This window comes from Anomaloglossus baeobatrachus, chromosome 5 (assembly GCF_048569485.1).
Source record: "Anomaloglossus baeobatrachus isolate aAnoBae1 chromosome 5, aAnoBae1.hap1, whole genome shotgun sequence".
Lineage (NCBI taxonomy): Eukaryota > Metazoa > Chordata > Amphibia > Anura > Aromobatidae > Anomaloglossus > Anomaloglossus baeobatrachus.
Genome location: NC_134357.1, coordinates 125,613,942 through 125,632,784, shown reverse-complemented (window position 1 = coordinate 125,632,784; position 18,843 = coordinate 125,613,942).

Here is an 18,843-nt window from a genome sequence, read left to right as displayed (position 1 = left end):
TGCTGTGTGGCTCATAATAGCTACTGTGACTGTGCAGTGCAAATATATATATATATATATATATATATATATATATATATAAATAAAAACTATATATATATACTGTATATGTACTTCTTATGTTTTTCGAAGGTGAGCAAGTATAGTTCACAAACAAGTACAATTCAATAAGGATTAACTTCAACAACAGCACTGTGATTCAATAATGAAGAATCCAATGCTTTATACAAGACAGAAATGAGACAAAGCAAACTGTTCTTCAAGTTTCTTAATTTGGACCTGTGTAGACTGAGCTAAAACATATAAAACTTTCTGGATAACCATGTAGAGACAACCTTATCAAACCCCTCGTCGACAGTTATGTTGACTTTGGCGTTTTTCATTTTAGGTAAAACAGATCTTAATTTGTCACCAATAGACCTGTACCATAAATGTCATGGAATTCTGTACCATAAGAAATGAAATAAAAAAACCCTTTAAAATAATTTTGATTTATTCATCAGTTGCAGAAATGACGTGAGAATATTCTACCACACTGAATGCACTTGGCAAAACCATAAAGATACACTTCTGGAAGCTCCCTTTCCAATTGCCAACCAATGATGTTTACAGATGTGCTTGACAAGACAAGATCAGAGATGCTGCAGGCCATGGTAGCAAATTTAGGCCAACCAGGCTGCTCACAGTAGTTTGTCATGAAGAAAAACAGTTCAAAGAAAACTTTGGAGAAATGAATGTACTGCTGCTTCCACAACCAAATCAAATCAATTTAATGCTGAACTGTTAGTGTACCTGAAATGAATACTAGAAAGGTCCAGCTAATGTACATTTTGCCAATGCATACCATAATCCTGGTATTACACATTATGAAGAAAAAGACATGGATCGCACATCCCAAAAAATACAATGATCTAAAGCCTCTAGGCAGCGACAAAGCGCCAGCAGGGCAGGTGACCTGGTGCCTCACAGCACCCATGCTGCAAGGCGAAGCCCCCAAGGCTCCAGGCCGCACCGCCCCACTGACACGACACCACCACAACAGCGGCCACCACTAGAGTTGAGCGCGGTTCGTGGTTCGTGGTTCTCCAGTTCGCGGCTCGAGTGATTTTGGGGCATGTTCTAGATCGAACTAGAACTCGAGCTTTTTGCAAAAGCTCGGTAGTTCTAGAAACGTTCGAGAACGGTTCTAGCAGCCAAAAAACAGCTAAATCATAGCTTGGTTTCTGCTGTAATAGTGTAAGTCACTCTGTGAATCAAACTATTATCACATTTCAGTGTATAGTGTGCGTGAACAGCGCCTTCAGATCACTGCTGTTTCTATAATGGCGATCGCCATTTTTTTTTTTTTTTTTCTTGTCTTCCTTCCCTAAGTGCGCGCGTCTTGTGGGGCGGGCCAGCATGTCAGCCAATCCCAGACACACACACAGCTAAGTGGACTTTGAGCCAGAGAAGCAACGGCATGTGTGATAGGATCTGCATGTCACATGTCCCTGCATTATAAAACCGGACATTTTCTTCACGGACGCCATTATCTGCCTTCTGCGTCTTTGGTGTCAGACATCACTGTCGCAGCTCCGTCTTCCTGAGTCCTATAGCCGATACAGCTGTATGCGCTGCATACACAGCGTTAGACAGCTTAGGGAGAGCACTTTATAGCAGTCCTTTTAAGGGCTCCAACCGGCAGGGTCAGAGAGCCATAGGTGACAGGTCCTGCAAACAGCAACAGCGTCTGTGTAGCCCAGGTCAGGGATTTCCTACCTGCATTTCACCATTAGGAGGGAATAGAAAGGCAGGCTTCCATTCCTCTACCCAGAGCACCACAATCCTGCCACTGTACCCTCTTGTCCTCTGCACACTCCAACTGATAACTAAGCCATTATACTAGCAAACACTCAGTGTACCTAGTGGCATCCTATACGTGGCTATTGGACTTTGCTATAGTCCCACTAGTGCAAAGACATTTGCAGAGCGCGTCTGCCTGCGTTGCACACTACAACTCATTCTAACCAAGCCATTATACTAGCAAACACTCAGTGTACCTAGTGGCATCCTATACGTGGCTATTGGACTTTGCTATAGTCCCACTAGTGCAAAGACATTTGCAGAGCGCGTCTGCCTGCGTTGCACACTACAACTCATTCTAACCAAGCCATTATACTAGCAAACACTCAGTGTACCTAGTGGCATCCTATACGTGGCTATTGGACTTTGCTATAGTCCCACTAGTGCAAAGACATTTGCAGAGCGCGTCTGCCTGCGTTGCACACTACAACTCATTCTAACCAAGCCATTATACTAGCAAACACTCAGTGTACCTAGTGGCATCCTATACGTGGCTATTGGACTTTGCTATAGTCCCACTAGTGCAAAGACATTTGCAGAGCGCGTCTGCCTGCGTTGCACACTACAACTCATTCTAACCAAGCCATTATACTAGCAAACACTCAGTGTACCTAGTGGCATCCTATACGTGGCTATTGGACTTTGCTATAGTCCCACTAGTGCAAAGACATTTGCAGAGCGCGTCTGCCTGCGTTGCACACTACAACTCATTCTAACCAAGCCATTATACTAGCAAACACTCAGTGTACCTAGTGGCATCCTATACGTGGCTATTGGACTTTGCTATAGTCCCACTAGTGCAAAGACATTTGCAGAGCGCGTCTGCCTGCGTTGCACACTACAACTCATTCTAACCAAGCCATTATACTAGCAAACACTCAGTGTACCTAGTGGCATCCTATACGTGGCTATTGGACTTTGCTATAGTCCCACTAGTGCAAAGACATTTGCAGAGCGCGTCTGCCTGCGTTGCACACTACAACTCATTCTAACCAAGCCATTATACTAGCAAACACTCAGTGTACCTAGTGGCATCCTATACGTGGCTATTGGACTTTGCTATAGTCCCACTAGTGCAAAGACATTTGCAGAGCGCGTCTGCCTGCGTTGCACACTACAACTCATTCTAACCAAGCCATTATACTAGCAAACACTCAGTGTACCTAGTGGCATCCTATACGTGGCTATTGGACTTTGCTATAGTCCCACTAGTGCAAAGACATTTGCAGAGCGCGTCTGCCTGCGTTGCACACTACAACTCATTCTAACCAAGCCATTATACTAGCAAACACTCAGTGTACCTAGTGGCATCCTATACGTGGCTATTGGACTTTGCTATAGTCCCACTAGTGCAAAGACATTTGCAGAGCGCGTCTGCCTGCGTTGCACACTACAACTCATTCTAACCAAGCCATTATACTAGCAAACACTCAGTGTACCTAGTGGCATCCTATACGTGGCTATTGGACTTTGCTATAGTCCCACTAGTGCAAAGACATTTGCAGAGCGCGTCTGCCTGCGTTGCACACTACAACTCATTCTAACCAAGCCATTATACTAGCAAACACTCAGTGTACCTAGTGGCATCCTATACGTGGCTATTGGACTTTGCTATAGTCCCACTAGTGCAAAGACATTTGCAGAGCGCGTCTGCCTGCGTTGCACACTACAACTCATTCTAACCAAGCCATTATACTAGCAAACACTCAGTGTACCTAGTGGCATCCTATACGTGGCTATTGGACTTTGCTATAGTCCCACTAGTGCAAAGACATTTGCAGAGCGCGTCTGCCTGCGTTGCACACTACAACTCATTCTAACCAAGCCATTATACTAGCAAACACTCAGTGTACCTAGTGGCATCCTATACGTGGCTATTGGACTTTGCTATAGTCCCACTAGTGCAAAGACATTTGCAGAGCGCGTCTGCCTGCGTTGCACACTACAACTCATTCTAACCAAGCCATTATACTAGCAAACACTCAGTGTACCTAGTGGCATCCTATACGTGGCTATTGGACTTTGCTATAGTCCCACTAGTGCAAAGACATTTGCAGAGCGCGTCTGCCTGCGTTGCACACTACAACTCATTCTAACCAAGCCATTATACTAGCAAACACTCAGTGTACCTAGTGGCATCCTATACGTGGCTATTGGACTTTGCTATAGTCCCACTAGTGCAAAGACATTTGCAGAGCGCGTCTGCCTGCGTTGCACACTACAACTCATTCTAACCAAGCCATTATACTAGCAAACACTCAGTGTACCTAGTGGCATCCTATACGTGGCTATTGGACTTTGCTATAGTCCCACTAGTGCAAAGACATTTGCAGAGCGCGTCTGCCTGCGTTGCACACTACAACTCATTCTAACCAAGCCATTATACTAGCAAACACTCAGTGTACCTAGTGGCATCCTATACGTGGCTATTGGACTTTGCTATAGTCCCACTAGTGCAAAGACATTTGCAGAGCGCGTCTGCCTGCGTTGCACACTACAACTCATTCTAACCAAGCCATTATACTAGCAAACACTCAGTGTACCTAGTGGCATCCTATACGTGGCTATTGGACTTTGCTATAGTCCCACTAGTGCAAAGACATTTGCAGAGCGCGTCTGCCTGCGTTGCACACTACAACTCATTCTAACCAAGCCATTATACTAGCAAACACTCAGTGTACCTAGTGGCATCCTATACGTGGCTATTGGACTTTGCTATAGTCCCACTAGTGCAAAGACATTTGCAGAGCGCGTCTGCCTGCGTTGCACACTACAACTCATTCTAACCAAGCCATTATACTAGCAAACACTCAGTGTACCTAGTGGCATCCTATACGTGGCTATTGGACTTTGCTATAGTCCCACTAGTGCAAAGACATTTGCAGAGCGCGTCTGCCTGCGTTGCACACTACAACTCATTCTAACCAAGCCATTATACTAGCAAACACTCAGTGTACCTAGTGGCATCCTATACGTGGCTATTGGACTTTGCTATAGTCCCACTAGTGCAAAGACATTTGCAGAGCGCGTCTGCCTGCGTTGCACACTACAACTCATTCTAACCAAGCCATTATACTAGCAAACACTCAGTGTACCTAGTGGCATCCTATACGTGGCTATTGGACTTTGCTATAGTCCCACTAGTGCAAAGACATTTGCAGAGCGCGTCTGCCTGCGTTGCACACTACAACTCATTCTAACCAAGCCATTATACTAGCAAACACTCAGTGTACCTAGTGGCATCCTATACGTGGCTATTGGACTTTGCTATAGTCCCACTAGTGCAAAGACATTTGCAGAGCGCGTCTGCCTGCGTTGCACACTACAACTCATTCTAACCAAGCCATTATACTAGCAAACACTCAGTGTACCTAGTGGCATCCTATACGTGGCTATTGGACTTTGCTATAGTCCCACTAGTGCAAAGACATTTGCAGAGCGCGTCTGCCTGCGTTGCACACTACAACTCATTCTAACCAAGCCATTATACTAGCAAACACTCAGTGTACCTAGTGGCATCCTATACGTGGCTATTGGACTTTGCTATAGTCCCACTAGTGCAAAGACATTTGCAGAGCGCGTCTGCCTGCGTTGCACACTACAACTCATTCTAACCAAGCCATTATACTAGCAAACACTCAGTGTACCTAGTGGCATCCTATACGTGGCTATTGGACTTTGCTATAGTCCCACTAGTGCAAAGACATTTGCAGCACGTCTGCCTGCGTTGCACACTCCAACTAATTATAACTAAGTTGCATTGTCAGGGATATTTATTCTTTATTATTCTGCTGTTAATAAAGCTAGACCACCACTGCAATCTTCACCACCTCTCAATTTTTACTACCACATTTTCAGTCCACAATCTTGTCGCAATCAACATGAGTGGCAAAATGACAGATGCTGGTGGAAAGGGGAAGAGGCGTGGTGGAAAAGGCAAAAAAGGTTTTGTCCGTGGGGAAGGTGGCAAAGCTCCATTATCATCTGCTGAAGATAGACCATCTACCAGCAAAAGTAAGATGTCTACTACTTACCGTGGACAATCCGATGTGCTCCCTTTGTTACGGACACGAACAACAGGAACAAAGGTAGATGATGGGCAAAAAAGGAAAATGCTTGAATGGATCTCAAGTGGTCCAACAAGTGCCCTCTCTGCCACTTCAAGTACCGCATCCAAAAAACACCAGTCCTCTGAGTTGTCATCCCAATCAAACTTGCTTTCTCCCAGCTCTGAAGTCTCCATCAGCCCTGCACAGTATGGTGGAACTGAGATGGCTGAGTCTGCAGAGCTGTTCAGTCACACTATAGCCTGGGAATCAGAGGTCTGCTCCCAAGCTACAGTGAGTACAGAACAGGAAATGGTCTGCAGTGATGCCCAGAACCTTTGTGACTCAGATTCAGGCCGTGAGGACCAAGTTTCTGAGCATAATGTTGACCCTTTGTCACAAACTGTAACACCTGTGGTTATAGACAATGAGGAACATACTGATGAAGATGAGACGCAGATACCCGATTGGGATGACAACTTAAATATTCGGTCAGGGCAAGAAGAGGCTCGGTCTGAGGGGGAGGGGAGTGCAAACACAACAATTGATGATGACGTTCTAGATCCCACCTACTGTCAACCCCCAGTCAGGCACTCGAGGAGGTCAACAGAGGCGGTGGAGGAGGATGCAACCGACGACGAAGTTACCTTGCGCCTTCCTGGACAGAGTCGGAGCACTGGTAGCACGTCTACAACTGCATCCTCAGCCACCACTCTGCCTATGAGCATTATTCGGGGTGGATCAACAGGTCGCATGGCCTCTAAGCCTTGCCTAGCCTGGTCCTTTTTTCACATCGAAAAAGATCGCCCAACTCATGTGATATGTAACATTTGTCATGATTCTGTTAGTAGAGGTCAAAACCTCAGCAGTTTGACAACTTCTTCCATGAATCGTCACATGACTAAATATCATAAGTCCCGGTGGGAAGCTCACCGTGCTGCAATGCGGCCTAGTGGAGCGAACCATCCACCGCCCGCCCCTTCCACTGCATCCGCGCGCTCTTCATCTTCTAGGACTGTGGGGACAGCTGCCACACCTGTTTTTCCACGCAAAACTTCCACCACTGTAACCGCAACAGGCAGTTTGCTTGTAAGGTCGTCAGTTGGTTTGGAAGGGGAAACAAGTGAGTGTGTACAGCTCTCTCAGACATCGATAGCACCAACGTTGGATGAAGGCAACATCATGTCTCCGCCTGCACTTTCCTCACAAACCTGCATTTTTCAAGGGACACCCTACTCAACACCGTCTACACACAGCAGCCAGATCTCTGTCCCTCAGATGTGGTCAAATAAAAGGCCACTTCCTCCGACCCATGACAAAGCTAAGAGGTTGACTCTATCCCTCTGTAAGCTGTTGGCTACCGAAATGCTGCCTTTCCGCCTAGTGGACACACAGGATTTTAGAGACCTTATGTCTGTCGCTGTGCCCCAGTACCAGATGCCTAGTCGCCACTACTTCTCTAAGAAAGGTGTGCCCGCGCTACACCAGCATGTCGCACACAACATCACCGCTTCCTTGAGAAACTCTGTGTGTGAACGGGTGCATTTCACCACCGATACTTGGACCAGTAAGCATGGACAGGGACGTTACATGTCGCTGACTGGGCACTGGGTAACTATGGTGATAGATGGTGAAGGGTCTGCTGCACAAGTCTTGCCGTCCCCACGACTTGTGTGTCAATCCTCTGTCTGTCCAAGTTCCGCCACTGCTTCTGCATCCTCCACCTCATCTGGGTCCTCCACCTCCGCCCCAAGCCTGCCTGGTCAGGCCACCAGCGTTCTCACTGCGCAGAAGGAATCACGCACCCCTCATTACTATGCTGGCAGCAGAGCGCAACGGCATCAGGCGGTCTTTAGCTTGACATGTCTTGGTAATAAGAGTCACACAGCTGAGGAGTTGTGGTCAGCTTTGCGGTCCGAGTTTAATAAATGGTTGTCTCCACTCAAACTGCAGCCTGGTAAGGCCGTGTGCGACAATGCTGCAAACCTGGGTGCGGCACTTCGCCTGGGCAAGGTGACACACGTACCTTGTATGGCTCACGTGTTGAACCTTGTCGTGCAGCAATTTTTAACACACTATCCCGGCCTAGATGGCCTTCTGAACAGGGCACGAAAACTGTCAGCTCACTTCCGCCGTTCAAGCGCCGCAGCAGAGCGACTTGCATCGCTCCAGAAGTCTTTCGGCCTGCCGGTTCATCGCCTGAAATGCGATGTGGCGACACGCTGGAATTCAACTCTCCACATGTTACAGCGACTGTGGCAGCACCGCAGAGCCCTGGTGCAATACGTCATGACGTATAGCCTGGGCCAACGAGATGCAGAGGTGGGGCAGATCACCCTGATGGAGTGGTCTCAGATCAAGGACCTATGCACCCTTCTGCACAGTTTCGACATGGCGACGAATATGTTTAGCTCTGACAATGCCATTATCAGCATGACGATTCCAGTCATTTACATGCTGGAGCACACGCTAAACACTATTCGGAGTCAGGGGGTGGGACAACATGAAGGGGAGGAACTACAGGAGGATTCATATGCGCAAGGGACAACAACATCACGAAGGTCCAGACGTTCATCATCACCAACGCAGCAGGCATGGGACCATGGGGGACAGGGATCGACAAGGGCGCATAGTAGCAGGCGAAATGTTGAGCAAGGTGCAGGAGAACATGAAGAAATGGAGGACGAACTGTCCATGGACATGGAAGACTCAGCGGATGAGGGAGACCTTGGTCAAATTTCAGTTGAAAGAGGTTGGGGTCAGATGTCAGAGGAAGAAAGAACGGGTAGCACCTCTATGCCACAAACACAGCATGGACTTGGTCCGCATGGCTGCGCAAGACACATGAGTGCCTTTTTGTTGCACTACCTCCAACATGACAGTCGTATTGTCAAAATTAGAAGTGATGATGACTACTGGATTGCCACACTATTAGATCCCCGGTACAAGTCCAAATTTTGTGACATAATTCCAGCCATAGAAAGGGACGCACGTATGCAGGAGTATCAGCAGAAGCTGTTACTAGATCTTAGCTCGGCTTTTCCACCAAACAACCGTGCAGGTGCAGGGAGTGAATCTCCCAGTTGTAACTTGACAAACATGGGACGGTCTCGTCATCTTCAACAGTCTACCCGTACCAGTAGGACCTTTTCTGGTGCCGGTAACAGCAATTTTATGGAATCTTTTCATAATTTTTTTAGACCCTCTTTTGCAAGGCCACCAGAGACAACAAGTCTGACACATACTCAACGGCTGGAGAGGATGATACAGGAGTATCTCCAAATGAACATCGATGCCATGACTGTGCAACTGGAGCCTTGCTCCTTTTGGGCTTCAAACATAGAAAAATGGCCAGAGCTCTCCAGTTACGCCTTGGAGATTTTGTCGTGTCCAGCTGCCAGCGTTGTCTCTGAACGTGTATTCAGTGCTGCTGGGTGTGTGCTGACAGATAAGCGCACGCGTCTGTCCAGTGACAATGTGGACAGACTGACGTTCATCAAAATGAACAAGTCATGGATCCAGAAGGAATTTACTACCCCTGTGTCATCCTGGGGAGAGTAAATGCTTGTGGATTTGGAATGTGCTTGATGCAAATCAAAACATCCTGTTTGCAACTAGGGCCCAAGTGCTGCCACTGATGGGGTGGGTGTCTGTGTGGCCCAATTTTTGGAAAAAAGGGAGACTCCGCTTGGAGTAACCCTTGCTTGCTGTGTTTTTAAAAGAAGCCAAGATGAACAGAGCTGGGATCAGGAAAGACTTTGCTACCTACCCCGGTGTCATCCTGGGGACGGATAAGAATGGCGTATTTTTGAATGTGCTTGATGCAAATCTAGCTGTGAAGTGTACAACTGGGGCACAACTGCTGCCACTGAATGGGTGGGTGTGTGTGGGGCCCAATTTTTGGAAAAAAGGGGAGACTCCGCTTGGAGTAACCCTTGCTTACATTGTTTTTAAAAGAAGCCAAGATGAACAAGTCATGGGTCAGCAAAGACTTTGCTACCTACCCCAGTGTCATCCTGGGGACGGCTAAGAATAGCGTATTTTTGAATGTGCTTGATGCAAATCAAAACATCCTGTTTGCAACTAGGGCCCAAGTGCTGCCACTGATGGGGTGGGTGTCTGTGTGGCCCAATTTTTGGAAAAAAGGGAGACTCCGCTTGGAGTAACCCTTGCTTGCTGTGTTTTTAAAAGAAGCCAAGATGAACAGAGCTGGGATCAGGAAAGACTTTGCTACCTACCCCGGTGTCATCCTGGGGACGGATAAGAATGGCGTATTTTTGAATGTGCTTGATGCAAATCTAGCTGTGAAGTGTACAACTGGGGCACAACTGCTGCCACTGAATGGGTGGGTGTGTGTGGGGCCCAATTTTTGGAAAAAAGGGGAGACTCCGCTTGGAGTAACCCTTGCTTACATTGTTTTTAAAAGAAGCCAAGATGAACAAGTCATGGGTCAGCAAAGACTTTGCTACCTACCCCAGTGTCATCCTGGGGACGGCTAAGAATAGCGTATTTTTGAATGTGCTTGATGCAAATCAAAACATCCTGTTTGCAACTAGGGCCCAAGTGCTGCCACTGATGGGGTGGGTGTCTGTGTGGCCCAATTTTTGGAAAAAAGGGAGACTCCGCTTGGAGTAACCCTTGCTTGCTGTGTTTTTAAAAGAAGCCAAGATGAACAGAGCTGGGATCAGGAAAGACTTTGCTACCTACCCCGGTGTCATCCTGGGGACGGATAAGAATGGCGTATTTTTGAATGTGCTTGATGCAAATCTAGCTGTGAAGTGTACAACTGGGGCACAACTGCTGCCACTGAATGGGTGGGTGTGTGTGGGGCCCAATTTTTGGAAAAAAGGGGAGACTCCGCTTGGAGTAACCCTTGCTTACATTGTTTTTAAAAGAAGCCAAGATGAACAAGTCATGGGTCAGCAAAGACTTTGCTACCTACCCCAGTGTCATCCTGGGGACGGCTAAGAATAGCGTATTTTTGAATGTGCTTGATGCAAATCAAAACATCCTGTTTGCAACTAGGGCCCAAGTGCTGCCACTGATGGGGTGGGTGTCTGTGTGGCCCAATTTTTGGAAAAAAGGGAGACTCCGCTTGGAGTAACCCTTGCTTGCTGTGTTTTTAAAAGAAGCCAAGATGAACAGAGCTGGGATCAGGAAAGACTTTGCTACCTACCCCGGTGTCATCCTGGGGACGGATAAGAATGGCGTATTTTTGAATGTGCTTGATGCAAATCTAGCTGTGAAGTGTACAACTGGGGCACAACTGCTGCCACTGAATGGGTGGGTGTGTGTGGGGCCCAATTTTTGGAAAAAAGGGGAGACTCCGCTTGGAGTAACCCTTGCTTACATTGTTTTTAAAAGAAGCCAAGATGAACAAGTCATGGGTCAGCAAAGACTTTGCTACCTACCCCAGTGTCATCCTGGGGACGGCTAAGAATAGCGTATTTTTGAATGTGCTTGATGCAAATCAAAACATCCTGTTTGCAACTAGGGCCCAAGTGCTGCCACTGATGGGGTGGGTGTCTGTGTGGCCCAATTTTTGGAAAAAAGGGAGACTCCGCTTGGAGTAACCCTTGCTTGCTGTGTTTTTAAAAGAAGCCAAGATGAACAGAGCTGGGATCAGGAAAGACTTTGCTACCTACCCCGGTGTCATCCTGGGGACGGATAAGAATGGCGTATTTTTGAATGTGCTTGATGCAAATCTAGCTGTGAAGTGTACAACTGGGGCACAACTGCTGCCACTGAATGGGTGGGTGTGTGTGGGGCCCAATTTTTGGAAAAAAGGGGAGACTCCGCTTGGAGTAACCCTTGCTTGCTGTGTTTTTAAAAGAAGCCAAGATGAACAGAGCTGGGATCAGGAAAGACTTTGCTACCTACCCCGGTGTCATCCTGGGGACGGATAAGAATGGCGTATTTTTGAATGTGCTTGATGCAAATCTAGCTGTGAAGTGTACAACTGGGGCACAACTGCTGCCACTGAAGGGGTGGGTGTGTGGGGCCCAATTTTTGGAAAAAAGGGAGACTCCGCTTGGAGTCACCTTGCGGTGTTTTACATGACTTTAGAAGGGCGTGCCATGCCTATATCTGTGTGTCCTCCTCTTTTTCCTTGTCCAGCTGTTTTGTTTTCGCATGAGTACATGTCCTTGTCACTTTCCCATGTGTTTGTGTTGTGTTGTGAGTTGTTTGTCACCTTTTGGACACCTTTGAGGGTGTTTTCTAGGTGTTTTACTGTGTTTGTGATTGCCTGCCATTGTTTCCTATGGGCTCGAGTTCGGTTCGTCGAACGTTCGACGAGCCGAACTCGAGCCAGACCCCCCGTTCGGCGAACCGCCTCGAGCCGAACCGGGACCGGTTCGCTCATCTCTAGCCACCACACAGTACCAGCACACAGTGAGAGGACCTGCGCACTCACCTCCCACTGGCTCCCATATGTGAACTGGGAGCAAAAAAAGCTGACCCCTCTTGCAGTCTCCTGCTGATTAAAATCACCTGTGCCAAATGGGGGGAGTGCAGATCCAAGAAAAAAGCAGAGGGGGATTGAATGTAGTATAACACACTATGAAGAAAAATACATGGATCGCACATCCCAAAAAATACAATGATCTAAAGCCGCTAGGCAAAAAATTAAATAGAATATGAGGTTCTTTGTTACCATTCTGATCAGATTGTTTTAAACCCAATGCCACGTCACGGCGAACCTCTTGAGTGGGTCCCTATTCTAATCCTTATAGTGCGGCACTGTGCACTAACCACTGCTGCAGTGACAAAGCGCCAGCAAGGTAGGTGACCTGTTGCCTCACAGCGCCATTTTTTGGGATGTGCGATCCATGTCTTTTTCTTCATTGTGTGTTATACAACATTCTATCCCCCTGGCGCTTTGTCGCTGCAGCAGTGGTTAGTGCACAGTGCTGCACTACAAGGTTTAGAATAGGGACCCACTCAAGAGGTTTGCCGTGACGTGGCAGTGGGCTTAATACAATCTGATCAGAATGGTAACAAAGAACCTCATGTTCTATTTAATTTTTTGCCTAGCAGCTTTAGATCATTGTATTTTTTGGGATGTGCGATCCATGTCTTTTTCTTCATAGTGTGTTATAATCCTGGTATTAGATCCTGTAAGATGTTCTCTTGTGAAGGACTTTTCAGGATGTTTCTCGTGTGGTCTCCAGACTGATCTCCTGCTGTAACTCTGTCACATAGCTGAAGAGTATAGACCTCCATTTCAGCTTCCATTGCCATCTTGCTCTGCATGGTGATTGCTTTCAAGAGCAGTAGTGTAAAGTCAATGGAAAACCTGTAGCTAGACATCTGGTTCGTAGCTCAATATTTTGCAAATGCCTTATGATGGTTGGTGTATTGGTGTAGACACACTGACGCCTTAAAGGGAACCTGTCAGGTGCAATATGCACCCAGACCCACGAGCAGTTCTGGGTGCATATTGCTAATCCCTGCCTAACTGTCCCTGTATACACTAGCCTAGATAAAGAGATCTTTAGAAAAAGTATTTCTATAGATCTTTTAACTTATGCTAATAAGCGCAGGGACTAGTCCCAATGGCATTATATCCCAACTAGTCTGTCCTCTTAGCATGTTAGCACGCCCACAAGGCTGTACTAACATGCTATTCAATTCAGCATCACCAGCGGTGAGGCGTGTAACTGTATTTGCTGTGACCGCTCTTCTGAATGTCTGGCACTTACAGTCATGTGCAGTAGACTTCTCTGAAGCCAGGACGCGTACAGCCGACTTCATACTGCACATGAGCAGAAGTGCCCGGCATTCAGAAGAGTGTTCACAGTAAACACAGGTATGCATGTCACTACTGGTGATGCTGAACTGAATAGCATGTTAGTATACCCCTGTGGGCGTGCTAACATGCTAAGAGGGTGACTAGTTGGGGGATATAACGCCCCTGGGACTAGTCCCCGCGTTTATTTGCATAAGATAAAAGATCTCTAGAAATACTTTTTCTAAAGATCTCTTTATCTATGCTAGTGTATACAGGGATGGTTAGCCAGGGATTAGCAATATCCATCCAGAACTGATCATGGTTCTGGGTGCATATTGCACCTGACAGGTTCCCTTTACACTTGGTATGTGTATACACATAACCTTCGGCACTCAAAGTGAAAAAAGAAGTTTGTTGATGCTCAAAAAATAGTTTCTTTATTGTTATATGCATACAGGCATGTACAGTAATACATAACGTTCAACGTTTCAGACCCGCTAGTGGGTCTTTTTCAAGGACAAGTTATCTGTGAAAGTAAGAGAAAATCTATCTCAATCTGTCAAAGTAAATTTGACAATCTTTTTGCATGCCTTTCAAATAAGATGACCTATAAGATTCAGGTTTTTGTTGGTAATCTTGTAAACCAAATGGGCTGTTAATTTCAGTATTATAAGATATATGATGGTTATACCTTGTAGAATAACAAACTCCTCCATGTGAGCCGCCACTGAAAGCACGCATTTTCTATGTTTGCGCATATACCCTTTCACCAAAGCTTTTTACAGGTCACCAATCGACATTGAGGTCCCGTGCCCCACTTGTTTAGTCACATGACCCTCCTTGTTTTACTGAACAGAGAGGTTCATCATTCATTCTGACAGACGCCAGTTTGGTTACGGGTATTTGACCCCACACTATTATCACAGCATTTTTTTATATGAAAGGCATGTAAAAAGGTTGTCACATTTACTTAGAAAGACTGAGATAGATTTTCTCTTACTTTCATAAATAACTTGTTCACTAACGAGTCGAAACGTTGAACGTTATATATTACATGCCTGTGTGCATATAACAATAAAGAAACTATTTTTGGAGCATCAACAAACTTCTTTTTCACTTTGAGTGCCTAAGCTTATATATATATATATATATATATGACGGGCCCACGGGGTTTGGGGGGTTTCCTCGTCATCGGGCCGATGTAGGGGGTGGGATGTCACAGTGACCAGGCCAGGTTCCATGACCCCGGCGGTGTCAATAAAGATGAAGGGGCTATTTACAGGGGAGAAAAGTTTGTATTTGTTATGCCACCTGTGGTTTGTGGCTAACATAGGAAGGGAGGTATCCTTTGGGTCAGATGGTAGAGCAGCCCAGTTGGTGCAGCTCTCCACAGGCAGAGCTCAGGACCCAGGGATGTTAGGAGTAGTAGTCTCTTTTTGCTGTGCAGCTAAGGTGAGGGTAGGGCGCGGGAAGGATTGGACGACACAGGGGTTGCAATCAAAGTTCTTTACTCAATGAAGTATCACCGCCTCTGAAGTGCCGGATCCCGCTGTCATGGGCCCCAGCCGATCCCGGATAGTTCGGAGGTCAGAGCCGGTGCTTTTCTCTGTGAGTCTTTGGTCCTTGCACTGTGATGTGTGGGTCCCTGCAGCCTGAAGCTAAGCTGGGACCCCCTGCCTTGTATTGGCTCCAATCCTGTCCCATATGGCAGGCAGCGCAAGTCCTTTACTGGTGCCGCTCTTTTGTCACGGCTCATGGCTCTAGCATGCTGATGTGCCCCGAGCACTTTGTGTGGGCCAGAAGACTTGTAATCTTCTGCCCGGAGGATTCTGCTGGTGGGACTTGAAGTACCCAAGCAACCTAGGGCTCTGCACCCTGTTTTCTGCGCTCGGTCCTGAGGGAGCTATGGCGCAGCTCTCTCCTCAGTGACCATTGTTATGATTCAGTGACTGAGGAGGATCAAAAAGGGGCAAAACTAGGAAACCCAGAGAATCACCAGAGTGGTTGGAAACTCAGCTGACTGCAGACCTGTAACTGACAACACAACTAGAGCTAGCTGTGGGATGTGACTACGATGACCTGGTCACCTCGACACAGCCAAAGAGCTAATTATTCCTAAAGAAAGAAAACCAAGGAAAGCTAATCTGCCTCAGAGCAGTCCCCCAAAGATATAGATGGCCCCCAAACATGTAAAGCCGGGGAGACAAGATGAAACACAGTACACAGGTAGAAAATAGATTCAGCAAAGATGAGGCCCAAACAATCTATATAGGAAAGGACAGAAAAGAGCACTGTCTGCAGCTGCACAATACCCTAACAAAACAACAACACACCTGATATGAAAAAAGCTGAGAGCACTCGGTCTCTCCCCCACTATATCAGTACTCTGGTGTTACTGGAATCCAAGCAAAACACTAATATAAAGGAAGGACTGACATTAATACCAAGCATGACAAAACAAAAATACATTGCAGAATATGGAGCAAGGTACACAGACATTCCCAGCTGTGAATGATCCAACTCCACCCAGAACTCCACACAAGCAAAACCAGGAGACAAGCTTTAGTACCACAAAAATAAAACAGCAAGAAAATGGAAACAAACCAGCTAGAGGTACAAAGACAAAACTTATCTGCAAGGAGTTCAGGTAGAAACATAAGATAGGGCAGGCTCCAGAATGTCCACAGCACCACAAGAGACAATATTGATCACCGGCCCAGACCAAGAGAACACTACACAGTTATATAGGCCCAGTCTAAGCAGCCTGATTTCCAATTATCATCAGCTGTCTGGCTTCTGTTAAGCAGACCAACTCTACTACCAGCACTGGCCACAAGAGGAAGCCCCAAACCAGAACCCAGTCCAAATGTGTTCACAACAGACCATCTTCTCTCCACTCCTCACTTGTTCTCTGTTTTTCTGACACTGTCTGTGTGTGAGTCTATCATACATGATGCTCCACCCACCGGGTTGCTGAACTAGTGGGTAGGAGGTCCCACACCTTGTGATGGCCACCCCCAGGACTCTACCCTAACCCAGTCCCAGTGGGAGGGCAACTGACTGTGTGTTGTGTGGATTGTGGTGGTTACCAGAAATGGCCTCTTGCGTACCCGGGATGAATACTGCACCTCAGCCGAGGTGCAGTACTCTGTGACGACTGAAGCCTCAGGGCACCACATATACTCATTGGATGAATTTTTTAGCTTCAGAACACCACCTTATGATAGTCCAGCCAGGTCTAACCTGAAGTTAAGCTTGGTATGTGACATCCAATTTCACTTGTAGTACAGGAGGTATTACTATATACCATTTTTATAATCCATTTATGTATTACTATATACCATTTTTATAATCCATTTATGTTTTAAAATATTTTTATTTTCAATAATTAAGAAGGGCAAAAGGGGAGGAGGAATTTGATACTATTTCATAGTTGAATATGATTGAATACAATGTAGATAACAATAGACTTTTATATCTTAAAGCTTCTATAAGATAGAAATGGAAGAATGTAGGGAAGGTTGGTTTGTGGAGAGTCGAGTGATTAAATTGAGGAAACAGGGACAGGAGGGAACGAAAATTAGGGTAGAGGGTAAGGGAGAACAAGGCTTAACCAATCATTAAATATAACTGAAACAAATATACAAGTTACATGTGATCGAATAAATCACCTTATCTGTGATTACATATTAAATGACCATATTATTTTGAGTTGTAAGCAGACACTCCTCCGTGGCGTATATTATGATGCACAAATATTTGTTCACGCGACACCTTCTCGAAATTGGATCCATGGGTTCTATCGTTTGTAATATGGAGCAAATAAATTATTTCAATAGCATAATGTTTTTCATATTTTTTATGAAGGGTGAGAGTTTTAATAATTTGTGATCCAAACAAACAAGGAAAAAGTGAGTCCTGCACCACTTGTATGCTTCTATTACCATTTGGCAAACACCCTTGTATGCACATATAGCACCAGCAGAGAATATAGTCCGGGAGCAACGTGCTGGTCACAGAAAGAAGTGTCCCATTCAATATGTAGAAGGAAGAATTGACCTCAATTACCGTTGCTGTGTCCGATGTTCTTTATTTCAAAATTTCAGTGCAGGATCAAATCATGAGCGGGAGGAGATCTGAATGCCGGCTCCTCACAGGGGACGACGGCCGTTTCGCCTGTAATTAGGCTTAGGTGGACCCGGTCATTGGGACCCTGTCAAACAGCAGCTATGTAACGATTCCGATATCAAATAGGGGCATAGTGTTTGACGCTGTAAGCCACGTAGGCGTGCATATGCATCGCCATTTCCACACCCCTTCGCTCCAATTGGTGGCCAATACTGCATGCTGATTAGGCGGCCACCCTAAAAGGCAACTTTGTATCACTTCATCCTTTGTCCCTTTTTGAGCCTTGCTTTGAGGATAGAACCTGCGACTTCAGCTTCGATCCGAAAAGCAAGCAAGCAATCGGGAACAAAGTACGAATGAATCCGGGTGTAGTCGTAGGTTCTATCCTCAAAGCAAGGCTCAAAAAAGAACAAAGCATGAAGCGATACACAATCAGAACGCAGTACTGTTCTCTGCGCCAACCAATCGGTGCAGAGGGGGCGCGGAAAAGGTGATGAAACTACACGCCTACGTGTCACACTTTAAGTTCTCATCTAGGTCGTTAACGAGATCGTTGGTAGGTGTCAAACATACAGATCCATCCTGCCCAGCAGGACTCCAACGAGGCAAAAATGGCCCAGGACATTCAGCAACAACCAATGATCTCACAGCAGGGGGCGGATCGTTGGTACGTGTCAAACATAACGAGATCACTGGTGAAGTCGTTGTTTCGTCTTAAGGCCCAGTCACACACAACGACTTACCAGCGATCCCGAAAACGATGCGACCTGATAGGGATCGCAGGTAAGTCACTGGGAGGTCGCAGGTGAGATGTCACACAGACAGAGCTTACCAGCGATGCAGGAACAATACAGCTCGCAGTAGCGACCTGTATAACGATCTCAGCAGTCACTGTGACCCTGTCACACAGCGTCAAACACAGCCCAGCAGGACGTCGCCTTTGAAGAAAATGACCTGGACCATTCAGCAACGACTAGCGATTTCACAGCAGGGGCCTGATCGCTGGTAAGTGTCACACATAACGAGATCGCTAACGGGATCGCTACTGCGTCACCAAAACGGTGACTCAGCTGCGATCTCGCTAGCGATCTCGTT